This window comes from Pleurodeles waltl, chromosome 10, assembly GCF_031143425.1.
Source record: "Pleurodeles waltl isolate 20211129_DDA chromosome 10, aPleWal1.hap1.20221129, whole genome shotgun sequence".
Taxonomy (NCBI): domain Eukaryota; kingdom Metazoa; phylum Chordata; class Amphibia; order Caudata; family Salamandridae; genus Pleurodeles; species Pleurodeles waltl.
The window spans coordinates 280,820,591-280,840,242 of record NC_090449.1 but is presented as its reverse complement, the minus strand read 5'-3'; positions in this window follow the sequence as shown (position 1 = coordinate 280,840,242).

Genomic DNA, 19,652 nt, shown 5'->3' with positions numbered 1-19,652 from the left:
AGCAATATATCAATAATGTCATCAATATTTACCACCACAATGCACTTTACCTTGGTTATAGACATTAATTAAATTGTCGACGCAACCAATTTTATGAATTTTATTCCCTATTATTTACAATCTACTAGCAGAAGTGTCAATCTCAAAACCAAGAAGCATAAAAGCATAGTCACAATATGGCAACTGTGATAAGATTTCATTAATGCAAGAATCACAAACATAAGAACATAGCACGGCGTGAACATAGATCAGAATACAAGAATATCACTTGAGTCTCGGTTCAGCATAGTGTAACGTCAGTCTTTGTCTATTTGTGTCAATCAGAGAGATTACATATCCTAACCACCAATTAGCATCAGCATGTTGGACTTCATGCAAAATAATTTAGAACATCAATTTAGAAAACATCTAACTATGGCCTCTATTTAAAAATGAGCAGTTGGTACCTAGAAAGGAAAAGCAAACAGACAAATTACAAATCGCATTGTCATAATTACCCTCCAAGGATTAAGTCAGCACACAGGATCAGTCTTCGTCTTCAGGACATCAGTCGAATCGCCATCCGTCTAACCTCGTCTAAAGGACAGGGGACACTTCCCTCATAAGGAGGAGAAGCGCAAAGGGCAGTCTATGGGTGAGGATAGTTTATTAAGTCTCAAAGTCACCAAACAGAGTGACAGAGTTTCTGGATAAAATCAATAGCATTTCCTACCTAGTTCTCTCGTCCCTTCTGGGACATGAGTTTTTATCCCTTTTTCGTAATACCTTCCCCCAAAATTCTATTGGACATTCACTATACCCCACTATCTTTAACCTATCAAATTATACATTAGGTAATCCCAATTGTGACCCCACGATAATTTATAACACTTTGATTGGTCTTCATAATTGACGTCTTCGGAGGTGGCACATCTGGTGGGTTTCTTCACCACTTGGCACGTCTTCTTGGGTCATGAGTTCCTTTGTCTATGGTGTAATGTCCTTGTACATTTAGATTATTCTACTTTTGTTTCAAATTGTATTTGAATTCACACTAAGGTAGCTAGCATGCGGATGGGAACGGAATCTCATTCGTTACATAAAACGAAGGAAAGGAACAAATGCAGGGTCATGGCCCTTTCCGAGTCAGCACACTGGAAAACAGAGAAAATGCTTTAATATGAGAGCTAGGCAGCCAAAATCTACAACTTACGCTAACTTAAGGACTATGAGATTTTAATACAAATGCAATATCGTAAGTGTTAATATAAATCATAGCATGAACAGTTTTACTTATCATTGTTAGTTCACGTATATTGGTAACCTCATACATTATAATCGAATTTCAGATGCACGTTTAAGCATTACTCTAATTATTGTCGTTTCTATGCAGCATTATTGATCATTGATATAAGCATTTCACGTTTAGCATATGTAATATTTAAACTACGCTCTATCACTGGAAAAGCCTAAAAGCTGGCTGCTCACCTAGTTGTGTTGCGGCTTCCAGCATGCAAGTAACATTGGACTAAAATGTGTACTACTCCTAATGGCAAAGGTAGTAATTTAGTACAGGACGCATGATCTAATGCAGTGAATCCCCTCTCCATGACCACTCCTCTGTAACATGCTAATTCTGGCTGGTGATGTCAATATCTTAGTGCTGATCCTGCCTTGCATCAGGAAGTCAGCTCCCATACATATGTGTACTCATCAGTGCATAATGGGACCCGTGGTCTTGACCTAGTTCAATTCACCTTACTGAACCATAATACCTAAATCAATATTGTGTAAATGCAAAGTTGTGTCCTGTTGATATGCAGTAATACACCTTTTGGGAAAAGAGGGGAAGTGTATTAGTGCACTAGTGCCCTGGCTATGGGAAGAGGTAACACTCAAACAGTATTTCTGTTTGCGTGTATTTTTTATTTGGTATTTCTGAAGCACAACAGCAAAACAGGTAGCCGTTACTTTCATCAACTGCAGTTTTAGGGTCAACTTATCATCAATAAGGACCCCCAGATTTTTCACCTTCATGGCCAGAGTAGGCAAAGGCCCTAAGGAAGCCGTCCAATGTCTAGGGCTCCAGAGAGCAGCGTTCTTACCCACAACCAGGACCTCTGTTTTATCCCCATTGGGCCTAAGGGAGTTTTTGTCCATCCAGACTGAGATTATCCTCAAGCCCAGGTTCATAGTCAACGGATCTTGGTTCTGGGCCAATGACAGTGAGAAAATAATCTGCGTGTCATTGGCATATGAAAAAGAGGTGGGCCCGCAACTGTCTATGAGGTCTGCTAAAGGACGAACATAGATGTTAAAAAAATAGGGCTCAGTCCTGAGCGTTGAGGAACATCTGAAGTCAATGCCTTCAGCAATTTGAAAGGCAGTCAATTTCATCTCACATGCACATTCATTTATTCATTTTTCTCATTATGTAAACGAATTATGGCTAGGGGCCTCAAGAATGAAAGTGACCCAATCCCCTCTGTATCTTGATGTGGCTTTCATAATTACTGAATAGCTGAGAAATTTTCATGACTATGAGATATCTGTTTTTTATTTACTTATTAAATAACATATTTGATGATAATTGTGCCACGACGGACTGATGGGCCCATTGAAAACACTCCCTGTGATAGTGCCTCCCACTGCTCCAGTGTGATGTAGGAAGAAGTGCTAAATTAGGATTGCACTGCTCTTTAAAATTGTAAGTTCAAAACATTTTCTATATTTATTAGGCCCTTCAGCAAATATTTCATTTAATTGTTTATCTCACCCAGGGAAGAAAACTTTTATTGTTCTTCATTTATGAATGTGTTAACAATAATGGAACCTGTTATTCAGTTATATAAAAAAATGAAATTAGTTTTCGTTTTTGCTCATATCAGAAATCAAGAGAAACAACTCTTCATTTGTAAAAGCAATCATTATTCTTCATGAAGCAAAATGTTGTATTTATATATACAGCCCTTACTACCCCTGATGAGGCATCGAAACACTTTTCGGTGAGTAGCACGCTACTCCGTAACCTATGAGGAATTAGTGGTGTATTAGAATAGGGAACTATGAGTACAGTATTAGTATTAGTATAAGTTAATTTGAGCGGAGGATATGTGAGTTTGTTAGTTGGATTGAATAGAGTAATGGAGAGATAGAGGAGGGAAGAATCCAGAAGTGTTAATTGGGAGTTTATAGTAATAGGATGAGACTTGGGATGAGTAAAGGAGAGATGGAGGAGGGAAGAGTCTGTAGATAGGGGTTAGGGAGATCATAGTAGTAGAAGGGGTTTTGGATGAGTCAAAGGTGAGATAAATGAGGGAGGATTTAGTAGGGTTCCTTGGGAGATCATAGTAGTAAACCGAGGTTTGGGGTTAGCTAGGTGTGGTGGAGGAGGGAAGAGCTTAGGTAGGGTTAATTCAGAGATGAACGTAGTAAAATGGGCTTGGGATGAGTCGGAGTGGGGCTGGAGGACAGATTGATAGAGACATAGGGTGATGGGGAGACAGAGTAAGGCTTACGAGAGAGTATTTTTTTTTTCTTTCTTTTTTCTTTCTTTATTTTATTTTATTTTTTTCTGTAGTACAATAGGACTAAAGTAATAAATAAATAGATATGTAAATACATAGTAAGGGAATATACGTGTAAGGAATATAATAATAGGTATGATCATATGAGATGTAAAGTTGTATTGTATAAACACAGACTTTCTAGATTTACAATCTCTGATGTTAATTTATGAGTGTACTTTTCTATCATTCATTTATCTTTCCTCAATTTTTCAATAGCGAAATGCTTGCTGATAAAATAGTTAAGATAAGATTTGCTCATTGTGATAGAAAAAATAAAGCACGGATTCATAAGTATCTAACATAACAATTTATATAGGAACTATGCAATGACCTGTGAACATGTTAAGCATATAACATTATACACATATATATATGTTTATACGCACATACACACACACACATACACACATATACACAGTTACTGTGAGTAAATATACATTTGTTAAACAGGCTTAAAGAGTATGTGTATATTTTATTATTATGAAATAGTAACTATACAGATTTCCTAAAGAACTATACATGTCTAGATATACACACATAATCAGATTATAAATATGTACCAACACAGGCATATGCAATCCATTGCTGTTTGGATATGGTGTTTATAAAGGAAAGAGGAAACTCTTGAGTGGCCTTCTGAAGACAAGATATCCGCAAATCTTGTATTTGGGGGTAATGAATTCCATAGTTTAGCTGCTTGAAAAAAGAAGGATGTACCACCTATTGTCTTTTTCTTGTATGGTAGTGTTTTAAGGCAACGTGTTAATCTTCAGCGGAGGTTTCTTTGCTGAATGTATGTGATATTTTGTTTCTAATGAAAAGAGGTCCTGTTCCATGTATTGTTTTGTGGGTGATACAAAGTGGTTTGAAGGCGGATCTTCTGGCAACCGGTAACCAATGTAGTACTCTCAAGGCAGGGGAGATGTGGGCTTGCGGCTTTACATGTAATAGTGGCCTGGCAGCTGAGTTCTGAATATGTTGTAGTTTTTTCATAGTAGATAGAGATGATCCATGGTAGAGGCCATTGGCATAATCCAGTTTAGATAGTACAAGGGAGATAGTAGCCTGCACATTGTGTGGAATTCCGAGTTGGAGGAAGATGTGTTGCAGAGTTTTCAAGGTGATGAAGCTTGATCCTGCTAATTTGTCCACTTGGGCATTCATTGTTAACTTGGAGTCCATTGTAATTTCAAGGTTTTCAACTTCCTTAGATACTTGTTTAGGTGGTCCCAGATCATCAGGCCAGGCGCACAGTGGGTCATAATTTTTCCAGTCGCCACATGTGAGTATTTCCATTTTTGAAGCATTCAGTTTGAGATGTTTCCAAGTTATCCACTGATCAATTGCTGTGAGGCAACAGAAGATTTGTGAGTTTTCAATGTCTTTGGGGCATTCCAATTTAAGGAGTATTTGTGTGTCATCTGCATAGTTGTAGCATATGAGTTGAAAATCATTGATCGATTCTGGTAATGACATCATGTAGATGTTGATAAGCATAAGTGAGATGATTGATCCTTGAGGGACCCCTGATTTTGTGAGGTTGTGTTTGGATTAGAAGGGGGGAAATAGATGATATTTGTTCTGTTTTGAAGGTAGGAAGTAATCCAGTCGAGAGCAGTTCCTTCCATGTTGGCTTTGTGGAGTCTTTGAATTAGGGTGTCGTGGTCAACTGTATCAAAGGCAGCTGAGAGGTCCAAGAGAAGTAGTGCAGCAACTCCACCATGGTCGACTGTGTTTTTGAGATCATCACAGATGGCTATGAGTACAGATTCAGTGCCTCTTGCTGGGTTGATGTGTGTGGTTTGTTTTGTTTTTGTGGAGTAGTGAGGAGAGATATTGATGTAGTGGTTTTCTATGAAGGATTTGTATGTGAGTTAATGCTGGTGAGTGGTATTAGAACAACATAGTGGGTGTTGATGTGTTTTGGAGAAGAGTGTATGAGGTGTGTAAGAGGGGATGGGTGAGAGTTAGGTGTGGGTGTTAGATTTGATCACTGGTAGTGGTAATATGTGTGGTGGAATGGAGTGTAAGGTTTTTATGGTTGTGTGCAGTTGGTGAAGGGAGGGGGAGGGTGTTTGTGGATGGATGGTGTGATGGAATGCTGAGTTTTGGTTTTGTCATGATAATAAGGGTGTGGCAGCTGCATATAGAGGATAGTGCTGTTGGTTTGTATGAACAAGGAGTGTGTGTCTGGATGGCTGAAATATATGTATAATGTGGCTTTGTGTTGTGTGGGCGATGGCTGGATGTGTTAGTGGTAATGGGCAGAGTTGTGTTTGGTGTGAGAATTAAGGTGTCTTAATGTTGTACTTGTGGTAGATATTTGTATAGGTGTACCATGGATATTTGTATGTGGTGTTGTGTGCTGGTTGATGAGACATTGAAATCAGTTGAGATCTGCTGGTGGTGCATCAGTTGGATGCCTTTGCTGATATTGTGTTTGGATGTTGGAGTATGTGTAGGGAATAAGGTCATTTCTGGGAAATGGAAAGTTGGGCAGCATTTCTGGCCCTAGGCCTCACCTGGCCCGAATAGGCCCCAACAGGCAACTGCCCATGTTCTCTCCACCCTTAGTCTTGATGCCCGGGCTGAGACGCCCTGACCCCTAGACTTTAATAGCCCTATTGGACAATAGAAATCTAGCCCTATCCCTAACCAATCTGCAGATTCATAACCTTAAACCCTAGAGCCAATGGGAAACCTAGACCTATTAACCAATCACAGCCCTAGTCCTGACTACCAATCACAACAGTAACCCTAAAACCTTAGTCCAATAGGAACCTTAGCCCTAGTACCAATCAAAACAAAAACCCTAAAACCATAGTCCAATAGAAATCCAAGCCTTGGTACTGATCACAATAGAAGCCCTAAAATCACGGTCCAATAGGAATCCAAGTCCTAGTACCAATCAGAACACAATAGAAATAGGAGTCCGAGCAACCAATCAAAACAACATATACAACAACCAATAAAACTTATATAAGGCCCAAGTTCACTTAAGCCCAAGCCCCTGTGGAAATGAGTAAGGGGTCAGGCAGAATCCACACTTCAAGTTAGCAGGGTCTACTTTCCAGGTAAGGGACAGATTTAAAACCACTTACCAGTCTCCTATGATTTCTTGATCACTGGGCTGTATATGGGCGCAGGAAAAGCTGGGATTGCAAAATAATCTACAATGTGATACCTGCATGCTTTCTTTTGAACTTGTCAACAAAGCACCTGCTGTATCAATTCACCAAAATGCCAGGGGTAGCAGAAGTGACATCACACATCTTTTGACTGTCACATTCACTTACACATGCTTACGCATACACACACACATTCACACATGTACACACTTTTATGCACATAAACACACTCTCGTCCAGAAGCACTCACACAACATACATTTAAAATATTTTTTTACGTACCTCAGCTGCCAGGAAAGGTCATATTCCAAATAATTGTACTCCATTTTCTCTAATAGTGAAACACTATTCTCTATTAGTATAATAAACAATTTGCAAAAAACAAGGAGAGGGAGCCTCAACAGATGTCCATAAGGACAAGCAGCTGTGTTTCAGGCACAGATTTTGTGACCCCAGAGGCTAGAGGTCAGAAAGGAATTGCCAGGGATGGCAAGGGGCAAGCCAGGGGTCGCAGTTCTGACCCCTGGCAACCCCTAAATGACTTTCCAGGGAACACGGACCCGGGTAGATCTACTGGCGTTGACGGCAGCATCAACAAATTGTTTTTGCGCTCGATCAAAGGTCGGTGTGGCCCTATGAAGCGCACTTCCCTATTTGGGTTGGGCGACAGCTAAGAATTTTTTTATTTTTTATGTAAGTGACTGGATACCTTTTTGATAATTTCTAATTATTTTTCCAGATCTCTTTCTTTATATATTTAGGAGACACTCATAGGTGTTTACTGGTCCTGACGAAGCATCACTGGATCCGTATGAACCACCAGGATGCGAAACATGTTGACCCATGTTAGGGATGGTCTCTCCACCCTTTCCTTGACCACTTTGATACAGGGTGACTGAACATTATTTCAGTCTTACTCTTGTGACCTTTTTAACCTTGGCCCCTTTTTCTTTGCATTTGGGTTAATAAAGAAGTTACCCGGTGCTGATTTAGAGAGCCAATTTTAACCATCTCTTTTTGATCTCCTCCTATACTTTCTCCCACATTTGGGGTTACGGCTTCATCTCCACAAAAGATCTCCGGCAAAGAGCCCCCCCTTCTCGGGGTGGAGCCCGTCAGACATTGCAGCGCCAGTCTGACGAGGAGCTGCTCCGATGATGAAGCATGACATCCCTCGGGATGTGTGAGGTGTCTTGCTCCTAAAATTTAGGACCCCCTGTACGGTAGCCCTTAGTCTCCTTTCACATATTTGGAACAGTGTATTATATGTTTTTAACCCCTAAATGATGTCCATGCTGCTGTTCTCCCTAATCACTGTCCCAAACCCTGGTACCGGCCGATCTGTATGTGGTTTAGTGTGTGGTACGCCAGGCTGGGACTCATGTTGCCAATGTGCCATGCTTACTGTTTCTGCTCTATAGGAAGAACGGCACTACAAGTTTGCAATCAAAGGGCATCGGCTGCAGGAGGCTTCACGCTCTCTGGCTTAAATGTAGTGCCCTGCCAGGCGCGTTCGCAGAAGACAACTACCTGCTGTAAATGCGCACCATGATACCGCCAGAGTATTGTCTACATTATAAACAGAATGCATTTTTTTTATCACGGGGCTTAATGGCTGAACTGATGGGAGCCAGGGGTTGCAAGCAAAGTGTCAGGGGTCGCAACAGATGGCCTTTGGGTCGTAGTTGCGACCCTGGCTACCCCCAATTGACGTCCATGGCGCTTACATTTATTTATATACCAGCAAATGGAAAACTGTAGCGATCTTTGCTGAATCAAAGTATGCTTTTGGAGTCGCTCATTCCATTGGATGATCTGACAGCAACATAAATTCCTCACCACTCCTGGAGGCCTTATTAGAATGGATCCATCCATCTGTGCAGGATGTAGAGGAAACAGCCTAGCCGACCAAGTTTCCAAAAGGTTTACATCTTACAATTCTGTAGTTACTCTGTATGTATCTCAGGTTATTCAGCTCCTCATGCCCTCAATTAAAAACCTTGACAAACGCAAGAATGTGCCTCTGATGCTGAAAACAATGTTTGGTCAAAATAAGATTGAAAATTTGACTGACATAGACTGTGAAGGGAGAAGCAATGGATAGTGGTTACCCCAAAAGTGCTATTTCCATTTTTTTTCTGACTATACCTCAGTCTTCCTCATGTCAGCAGAGACAGCATGATCCATGCAATGGATACTCACTGGTTTCCCCTTCATTCACCTCCATTGCTGAACAGTATTGTCTATGAGGGCCTTTCACCTACCTTCAAACCAATTTCATTCAAATGCCTCAATGTTGCTTCTATGTTTATATTCTGGTTGTAGGTTGCCTGTTCTGTGGATTTATTAAAGTCTACCCATTTGCCACTACTATCCAAAAACCTAACCTAAGCCTCCACAGGATAGTTATGGGTTGTCCTAGTGTGCTCTCATCTACCCCTCCAATGTCTCTTTGCTTGACTGCACATGAATGATGACGTAACTCCGCAGTACTGATTCCCTGACTCAAGTACTTCTATTCAGAGGTACAAGTTGCGCTACCCACCCGTCTGACTGAAGCCTGCCATTTTCTACATTCTGGCAACAGAGCCCATAGAATGATTAGTTCAGCAGAAGTCAGTGCTCCAACCTCATTGTAGAGTGCCCTATCAGATCATGCTTATCATGAAAACTACTGTGAATGTGTCATGTACTGCCTGCATGGCTTCTCGCATCATACTGTAAGTGGACCACTGAATTAAAAGACTCTGGACCTACCGACCAAGCAACTCTTGAATCTGCTACTGCCAGTTGAGGAGGTTCTGTGATTTCTGCATGAGCTACTGCTGCCAAAGCTGATCATTGTACTCTACCCCCAACATTTGGAAGAGATCATGTTGGTGGTGCACACCTGTGCCAATCTCAATTTGATCCCTAGGTTTGCCTGGCCAGTCTTCTACGCTGTGAGTCTACTTTGTTGGATCATTGTGTGGCTATGTGCAGAATGAAAGCAATCAATTATAGTGAGTCTACTTCCCACCATCAGGATGCTCACTCTATTGTGACAATAACTTACTGTATTTCTTGGAGCACTGTAGACACAATTTTAGCCTTTCTTTGTGTCGTATTCCAGCGCACTTGCCTACTTATTCTAATTGAAGAACGAGCATGGTTCCTATTCATTTTGAATGAAGAAGATGAACAGTTCCAGGAAACATACCTACATGGGCCCGTCCCTTCGAAAGTGACAATGCATCTGTCGTCATTCTCATGTTGCAACAACCGAATATCTCACACCTGTCACCTGGGGGCTTTCATTTTTTTGATCAACGCATCTCAGCCCCAGCTATTCATCCTGGTAGCTTGGATAATGGACTTGGTTATGAAACTATAAAACTACACATCAGTTGCTGCCCCTCACTGGGGAACCATTTAGATTTGTTAACAATTACTGCAAAATAGTTATTGTGACTGAAACTACCATTTCCCTTAGAGGTATAGCAACAATGTTTGTGAAGGAAAAATAAAGCCTGGAACATTATATTGCAAAAATATTCATATGTATGTTTTTAAATCATTCTTCCTCATCTGTTTACAGATAAAAGTCTATTTGAATTTAAAAGGACATGGGGCACAAGCTAGAGGCTAACCAAACATTGCTAATCACAGACATTTAACAACATAGTATATCAAAACCAGATGTATGTCAATTTTCTGCAGTCTGGATTAGTTCCCCTACTCTAATTAAAAGTCCTTATAATGCAGAAAGTATATTGGTTTCATAAATAACAGCAAGAAGTATGTCTATGCTACATTCTACAGGAAAATGTAGCACTTCTGATTAATGCCTTCCACATCGCTTTTCTAAATATAAAATCTGACATACATTATAGAGAAAGTAACTCCCAATGTGGTTTTTGGGGGGAAGCCAACTGGGGGACGTCTCGCCCCCAGGGTCTTTGGGGAAATGGAGCAGCCCGGAGGCTGCTTGGGCTACTTTGGGCTATGTCGGCTGTGGTGGTATGCACGGGGATAAAACCCGACATTTTGTGTGGGCGCCACCATTTTACTTGGTGACCTAGTAGCTGGCAATAGTAGCCGGGGCCCCTTACAAACTTTTCTTGTGCTAGGAGGGATGGTGGGGGGGGGGTGAGATGAGGGGCGGGCCTCGTGGTATGTGAGGGCCTTATCTTGGAAAGGCAGGATCCAGGGAGGAGGGAGGGGGGACAGGCACTTGGGAGGTGGTAATGGGAGGAGGCACACTGGGTAGGGGCAGGGCCAGCATACAGGACCTACCCCGTGTTTTCCAGGAGGTGGCACGTAGCAGCAGGAGCAGCATGGGGAAGCCTGGAGCGGCTTATGACCCCTTGTCCAAAGAGAAGGCGGTGCCCTAGGAGGTGGGCTGGACCAGCGAGGGACGAATATCAGTTTGCGCACAGCGGCGCAGCACAAGCATGGATGCAGATTTAGAAGGCAGGTTCAAGGCTGCCTCCAACATCCCATGTCAGGTACATCTCACACATTTGGCAGCAGGGAGGGAGAGTGGGTAGGTTACGACCCCTCAGCGCCCTCCGACGGCAGCTGACTTTACAATGCATGGATGATGAGCAGACAGGCCATCATTGGGCTGTGAGTAGTGTGTGTGTAGTGGTCACACTGTGCTCGATTATGATGAGATAGAAGAAAATAGTTTGGAAGAGGGCTAGGTGCATGAGGAAGAAGCACAACAGTAGTTGCATGAGGCAACATGGTGGTGTAGGGAAGACAGAGGATGGGGGGGACATCTGATGCTGTTTGCCATGTATTTCAGGAACAAAGCATGACCAAATGGGACGACAGTCATGAGAGTTTACACAAGGCCCAATCACTGGCAAGGCGGCAAAGTCACAGTAAGATTACGCAGGGGAGTCTGAAATCAATGATTTCCGTGGCAGTGGAGGAGATGGAACAAAGTAGCAATGGTGCAGCTCGCCTCTGGAGGGGCAGGTATTTCACAGACATTGGAGTGGCTACAGACGAGACAGGACAGGACGAGGCAAAGACTGCGTGTGTTAAGAGCAACGGGGTGGCTAAGGAGGGCATTGGCGAGTTAACAGAAACAGGAGCACAGGTGATAAAAGACAGGTATAGGAAGGAGGACAAAGCAGAGGGAGTTGCCAGCAAGGAGATCAATGTCAGAAAATTACCCATTAAATAAAATTTTTACAGGAGCAGATGCCTTTTACCCAACTCCCTTCAACAGATGCGTGCTCAGACTTTAACTGATTATCTGAATCCTGCATCTGCTAGGGGGAAACGGGAATGGGAACAGAAAAAGAGAGACAGCCTCCAAATCCAGTTCCATCCTGTGTTTCCCACTTGAAGATAGGATATTCAGTGTCTGTCTCTGAAAACCTGCACCTTTCTTCTTATTGGGATTTCTTTAAAGGAAGGACCTGCAGTCGGTGATAAGAGCATTGATAAGTATATTCCTACTGCGCATTCAACTGTTCAGCCATTTACATTCACCCAGTTCTATTGTTCTCCTAACCTGGATCTTTTGAGAGACTATCCTCTCCCTAAGAGAACAATGTTAACTGAACGTCTTCTTTTCTCCAGGTGTCAGAAGTTTCCAAGGTTCTCCGGAGAGCAGTTCAAAAGTCCACAAATATACAAACTACTAATGTCTTTTACAGGAAACGAAAGGTTCAGTTTTTTCAAACACAGCCTCTAGGAATTGGTCTGAGCACTGAGGCTTGTCTCTAAGACTGACAAGTCTGCAAAGCAAAGAGTTCTTGAATATATATGTACATATATATATTGGCAATTTTGGAAATCATACAAAAGGATCCTTACTGCAGTTGCTTGAAGTTCTATGAATCTAAAATGAATTCTCCTCAGAAAGCCGATAGCCAGTTGTTGGAAGAAGGAAAAAAAAAATCAGCTTCTTCAAAAGGGAAAAAGTAGCTGGTGTGCACACCGTAACAAGAAAAAGAATGACTTACTCAAAACTGAAACAGAACTGAATTCTCTATGAAACAAAGCGTTTCAGGAACACTGCTCATTCTCCTCAGGATGACAGTTGAAGTGCAGGGCTTCCAGAGAGAAACAGCTGGAGGGAAGCTTCAGCACAAGACTAAGGTAGAGACACTAGAGCGCTGACCTCACAAGGATTTGCGTCCACCATCTTGAGTGGCAGTTAAACCTGAAGAAGCTAGTTCTAAGAACAGCCTCCACAAGAGCCACCGGGAGTGAGGACGCCGCTGCAACCAACGTGAGTACAAGGAAAATGGGAATTTTTTGCTGTGGTAAGAACTTACAACGCTGGCAATAGTTGTCTTGACAATCAAGGTTAAGAAGCTTCCATACATGGGTGCGTCAAAGCCACTGGGGGCACATTTGATGTTATCGACGATTTAAAAGATATGGAACGGGGAGTATGTAGAAATTTTCAAAACTACTTCACAGGGAGCTTGGAGCAAAGGAGGGTTCTAAAGAGGAAGAGTTTGAGCTGTTAAAGCATCCCAAAGTACTGCTTACCATAGAAAATTGGACGTTGGCTTTCTTGATATTTGCCAGCGTTTACTGCAAAAAGTAGCCTAAGAGATCAGTGGCACTGTGAAGTACATGGACATAATTAGAAAGGTACACATAAATTATGTTGGTTAGGCATGGCTATAATACGATGAGTAGTTTGGGGCCTGCATGGCAGTGGATCCCGAGGTGCAATGGGAGAAATCGACATGGATTTATGGCATCATACCATGGACCCCGAAAAATATGGCAAGATGGTATATACCACCAGTGGCTTTCCTCTACTCTTGAACCCATTATGGAAGCGTCCCACTCGGGGGTAGGTTGGTTCTGCAGCCAAAGGACAGAGCACGAGTCAGGGGAGTGGGAGTGCACAGGCTGGAACATGCTGGGATTTTAACAAGGGTCTTTGTACAAGAGAATATTGCAGTTTCAGGCCTAAGTGTTCAAAATGGTCAGGCCGGCATGCCCTTGTCAACTGCCATGGGGGAAATAATAGCACAGGGGGCTCTTGGAGTCAGGGACAGTCACAAACGGGCAATTTTGGGCCCCAGCAATTCAACCCCACCTCCTCTCAGGGGGGGAGGAGGGTCTCAGTGTCCTGGGGGAAAGAGCTTCTATGCCAGTTAATCTGGGTAGGCTCAATGTATGGCTGGGGTGGTACGACAAGGTCGAGGAAGCGGCATTGTTCCAGGAGGGGTTGAGGGGGGGTTCTGCTTAGGGTATACCAGGCCTAGGATACAACGCTGGGCGAACAATCACAGGTCAGCAGGGACACACAGGCAGGTGGTTCGGGACAAGCTGAGTAAAGAGGTGAGGGAAGGATGCATGGCAGGCCCTTTCTCGGATTGGCCATTTCCAAGTCTGATAATATCTCCCACAGGGGCGGTGCCTAAAAAAGAGCACGGACAGTTTTGCTTGATTCAGCATCTGTGATGGCCGGAAGGAAATTTGGTTAATGACTTCATTCCTGATGAGTGTGTATCAATGACTGATGCATCAGTGGCTATGGTTTTTCAATTGGTGGAACTGGCCGGACAGGGGGCTTTGATGGCGAAGGGTGACATAATGTCGTCTTTCCCTCTGCTGCCGGTACACACTGAGGACTTTGAGCTATTGGGCATTCATTTTGAAGACGCCTGGTATGTGGACAAAGTGCTGCCAATGGGTTGCTCCACATCGTGCACACTGTTTGAGTGCTCCAGCACATTTTTGCAGTGGGTATTTACTGCTCGGTCAGGGTATGAATTGGTAATGCACTATCTAGATGACTTCTTCATAGTGTCAGATCCTTAGAGCAATTTCAGATCGTTATGGGGATATTGGAAGTCCCCTAGACCCCGGAAAAAAACGATGGGCCCTAATACAATGTTGTTCTTTTTTAGGGATTGAAATTGACTTGTGGAGGAAGGAGGCCTGCCTGCCTGGGGACAAGATAGAGGCAATGTTGAAGCCGTTGAGTGGCATATTGGGAAGGCGAAAGGTGACGGTACAGGACATTCAGATTTTGCTTGGACACTTGAATTTTGCATGAAGGGTAGTACGGGCAGGACAGACTTTCTGCGGGTGACTGGGCTTGTTTTTGATGGGGGTGATTGCCACATCATCAGGAGCATTTGACAGCGGGGAGAAGGGGGATCTCAGGATGTGGAGGAATTTTTTGGAGGCCCTTAACAGGGTCTCCTGGGTGGAGACAGAGTGGGATGCACAGATATTTTTTGATGCAGTAGGGGGTAGGTTTTTGTATCTGCTGGCAGGGCAGGTGGTGCAAGCAGGAGTGGCTAGTGAACTCGAAAAGGGAGGAGTATTGCCTTTCTCAAATTCTTTCCATTTAAAGTGACACTGCTACTTTGGGGGCAGGAGTTGGCCCACAAGCAAGTGCTTTCTAGGATTGACAACATGGCAGTGGTGCATGTGGTTAACCGACAGTCAGCGAGAGATGGGCTGGTGGCCAAATTGCTCAGGATATTTGTCCTCTTGTGTCTCAAACATCACATTGCATTTAGGGTGAGACATGTGCCTGGTATGGACAATGACGTTGCAGACGCTTTGTTTTGTTTGTTCACAGTGGGAGTATTTCCTTGGGCTGGGCACAGACGTTGAGCTGACGGAAGTGTCTATGCCTCCGAATTGATGGACCATAGGAGAAAAAGGATGCTACAGCTGGTGACAAACTCATTGACAGTCTCCAAGCGGCGAGCCTACTCACAAGCATGGAGGGGATTCTTACAGAGTGGGGCGTGTAGACGTCAGCAGGAATAGGAAAGAACGGAGGACGTAGTCCAGTTTATTTTGATGCTGATCGGGAATGGGCAATCTAGGGTGACAATAGCAGGCAAGCTGGTGGGCATCGCATTTATGGGGAAGCTCCTTTGGGGTTATCCTTCTTTGGCCCGCGAATTGGGGACCAGGATGCTGGAAGGGTGCGCTAAGGAGGTGGGTCATAAAGGGAGGGTGAGAAAACCAGTATCATTAAAGATATTGGCAAAACTGGTGCCTAAATTTGGGTCAGTATGTTTTTATAGTATGGAAGTCTTGCTTTTCAGCACTCTGATGATATGGATGTTTTTTTAGGCCTTTATGGACTCAGAACTCTTGGGAGGGGAAGGACTGTGAGTCCTTCTGTGGGATGATGTCCACTTGGGGGGAGAGCAACTGTGGATTTGGGTATGTAAGTCAAAGACTGATCAGGCTTCCCAGGGGGTATACCTGATAAGGCCCCTTTGTGCTGTAGCATGGGGTAGGCAGCTTGCATCTTGGAGGAGTAGGCCATCTGATAGTTTTCAAGCATGAGGACCAGAAACCAGTCACTGCCTTTCAACTATTGTTTATTCTCAGTTGGGCAGTAGCAGTGTTGGGCATCGATCCTGCATATTTTGGCAACATTCTTTCTTCTTTGGAGTACCTACAGAGGCAGGGCGGCGGGGCTGGAAAAAGGAGCACATAATGAAGGTGGGTTTTATATTGTGTGCAACGCTATGTGCGCAAAAATGAAGACGAACTGTAGTTATGTTGTTTGGTGATTTTATTTGTTTTTGTTCTTTACAGGTTCAGTTGTGGGGACTGAAAACCCAGTGCTGTTGATTGGGTTGGTACGGCACTCCTTCATCAATTGGGCAAGCAGACAAGCACAGAAAGGACTACAGGGGGACAATTTGGGTCTAAATTCTGCTACTTTGATCCTGCAGTGGCACAGGAAATGGGGTATGAAATGGTCCAAATTGTTACCAGTGCTGAAGGGTTGGACGGTGAAGCGGCAGTGTTCAAATGTATTGCTGATTCATTTGGAGGAAAATTATCTAGTAGCGAGAAAGGGCCTCCAATTGATGAAGGACCTGAAAAGAGATAACCACAAAATCCTGAAGTTATGGTCAGACTGCAATGTGGTTTGGACTGCTTTTGTTCCATGTTGGTTGTGGGGTTGGGCGCAGAGACCTAAGGCTATTGAAAGTGCAGGAAAAAAGATTAACAAGGAGATGAAAAGCTTTGCTAAGGAAAAAGGGATCACAGTTTTAGAACACACGGACCTTCACATACAGAATGAGGCATTCTTCAGGGGAGATGGCATCCATTTGTTTTTTTATGGGCAAGGAGCTGTATCTGTTACATATTAAGGATTGTTTGCATAGACTGTTTGGAGTGTCATGTTAGAGTATGGGGTCAGTGCATGGGTTGTTAAAAAAAAACTTTGTTTTTTTTTCTGGGTGACGGGAGACAGGGTCCAGTTGACTTCATTTGCAGAGTTTTAGGCTTTAAAGCCTAAGCCCCAATGAAAGGAGAAGGGTAGACCGGCCTGGATGGGCCAGGTTGTTCAATGTTCAGCATGAAGTTATAATAGTTACAGGTTACAGAGTTATTGGCAAGTGAGAGGAGTTGTAAGTCAGCAACACTCAGTTAAAAATAATTTCTGGATTGCAAGAGAGGAAGTGGTAGAGGAGGGAGGTTAGGGTAGGGGTGGGGGAGCAGTAGAGGCATATGATTGTATAGTGATGTCATTAGTTTTGTGAAGACAAAGGCCTAGGGTATGTTTTTGTTAGGTGCACATGTCTTCAATAAAGTGGCCTTTTCCACAAAGCACTGTGTCAGTTTCACCCCCTCCCCCCTTTTCCCCAAATAAGCAGATTTAATGTGAAAACATATTGGGCAGTATTCACTGATTGCCAAATCATGTCAGTTACATCAAGGCAGAGTGTATCTAATCCACTTTTAACAAATTCTCAGGTAATTCATCTGGTTGCCAGGAACCACACCGCTATCTGGTGGAAAAGAAATAATGGAGAAATTCCCATTTTATGTCAGCCCTCAACATGACAGCATCATTTTTTTATTTACTGCTGCTACATTGAGATTTCACATAAAATGTGTAGCAAACAACAAGGTGATGGCAGAAATGCTTGAAATAATGTCAGTCACTGCAGATGTCTTGGGAAGCTTTGCAGTCCATATTAAAAGTGTGGCTGATTGAGCACTAGGTGAAACCATGTGACTTCCATTGGAAGTCTCTTTGTAAAATACTATATATTTGTTTCTTACCTTTATCTACTAACCTTCACTTTATTATGGTTACTACGGGAACTAATTGTACAAGTTATCTCAAGTAATTATAAATTCATGCCCTAAGATAACTCTAACTTGCACCCTCACAATTTTTATGAGTGGTGTAATATCTCGAGTAATTAACAGAGCATGGCAATGGTGCAAGTTATAATTACCTTAGGGCACAAGTTATAGTTACTTGAAATAACTCTAACTACAACTGCTGAATTTCTATGGTTTTGTGTGTGTACAATCTGAACCTAACTATAACATTCCTGTAACATTTGTTTTTTCTGTGAATTTCTCCATTCTTTTAAAATTCTATTTCCTTACTAAAATGTCCCTGTAACCTTTGTTTTTTAGTGAATTCCTAGGGTTTTTTAACATTAAGTAAGATGCCCATTGCAATTCATGTGGGGGCATGCTGGACACATGGCCTGGCTCCCTAATCCCCTTATTTTCTGGAGTATCCTCAGTAGAAAATCCTTTCAGTTTTCTACTTTGATTCCATCAAAATGGCCTTCAGATGTAGCACACTTTTGGCATAAATTAAGAATGTTAGCACTCTAGTTGCTCATTAGAACAGTGTAAGCTGCTGCTCACCAGGGAGTTAACTGGCAGTCTGATGCTGGTGTTGAAAGTGCATGTTTCACTGTGGATGTCTGACTTCATTCTTATATGGCTGAGAAAGATAGTGTGAATTTACAGAAAATATGCTTTCGTTTTAGCTTCTGGTACACCTTCCATAACTTCAATGGGAAAATCATGAGAAAACAGTTTTCTCTCAAACTTGATGCATGCAATCCTAGCAGGGTAAAATCACCTTAGAACACACCACAATTGCTAAAATTAGTATGGTAACATCAACAAATGATTTATTTTGTAACTAAAATGTGTTTTCACCCTTTAGATGTACTCCGTTTTATGTCCCTCAAAACCTGACGTTCACTATAATGTGTTTCATTAGGGTGCTATCATGTATATTGGTCCTCAGGTGGCTGCTAGGACTTCCTGGTTGAAGTGCTGGCAGCCCATTATACCTCACCATGAGATCTGTGCTTTGGCTCTGCCCAGATAAGCACATTAGATTTTCTTTAACTATCTCAAACATTACAGAACGGTTTAACACCAAATGACAAAAGGGGCACTTTCTGGACCAAGAGCTACCTTTCTGCCTAATTTGGTGTAATTCCGTCCAGTGGTTCGGGCTGTAGTCGTGTTCAAAATCCCTATGGAAATTAACATGGAAAAACAAATTTTTGGACTACTCCTTTTTCTCAGCCCCCGCTTGGCGGATTACCCTGAAACTTTCCAAACAGCAGCTTAAGTGAGCGTCAATCTTTTTATGGAAAATTTCTTGAAAATTCATCAATAGATGCAAGGATACAGGCAAGCCAAATATGCTTTTTCTATAGAAACTAGGGCCCATATTTATACTTTTTGACGCAAAACTGCGCCAACGCAGTTTTGCGTCAAACAAATTAGCGCCGGCTAACGCCATTCTGAAGCGCCATGCGGGTGCCGTATTTATTCAATGACGTTAGCCGGCGTTAGCCGGCGTTAGCCGCCGGCGCTGTCTGGTGTGCGTTAAAAAAAACACATACACCAGGCAGCGCCGGTGTATGGGCGTCCACAAATGGTGCAAGTCAGGCTGAGGCAAAAAAATCGCCTCAACCTGATTTGCGCCATTTTTTTTTCACTCCCAACCCCGATTGAAATGACTCCTGTCTTAGCAAAGACAGGAGTCATGCCCCCTTGCTCAATGGCCATGCCCAGGGGACTCCTGTCCCCTGGGCATGGTCATTGGGCATAGTGGCATGTGGGGGGGGCACAAATCAGGCCCCCCTATGCCACAACAAAATTTTTTAAAAAATAGTTACCTGAACTTACCTTAATGTCCCTGGGATGGGTCCCTCCTGCCTTGGGTGTCCTCCTGGGGTGGGCATGG